Source organism: Terrapene carolina, unplaced genomic scaffold (assembly GCF_002925995.2).
Source record: "Terrapene carolina triunguis isolate 2854851 unplaced genomic scaffold, T_m_triunguis-2.0 Scaffold193, whole genome shotgun sequence".
NCBI classification, from domain to species: Eukaryota; Metazoa; Chordata; order Testudines; family Emydidae; genus Terrapene; species Terrapene triunguis.
Genome location: NW_020664544.1, coordinates 3,142,522 through 3,142,858, shown reverse-complemented (window position 1 = coordinate 3,142,858; position 337 = coordinate 3,142,522).

Here is a 337-nt window from a genome sequence, read left to right as displayed (position 1 = left end):
CAGGCGAAAGAAAAGGCGGGAAGGGCAGTTGGCCTCGTGCTGCGGACGGGACAGGCGGAAAAAAGGCGGGAAGGGCATTTGGTCTCGCGCTGCGGCCCAGGCAGGCGAAAGAAAAGGCGAGAAGGGCGACTGGTCTCGCGCTGCGGACGCGATTGGCGAGAAAAAGGCGGGAAGGACATTCGGCCTTGCGCTGTGGACGCGACAGGCGGAAAAAAGGCGGGAAGGGCATTGGGCCTCGCGCTGCGGACGCGACAGGCGGAAAAAAGGCGGGAAGGGCGTTGGGCCTCGCGCTGCGGACGCGACAGGCGGAAAAAAGGCGGGAAGGGAGTTGGGCCTC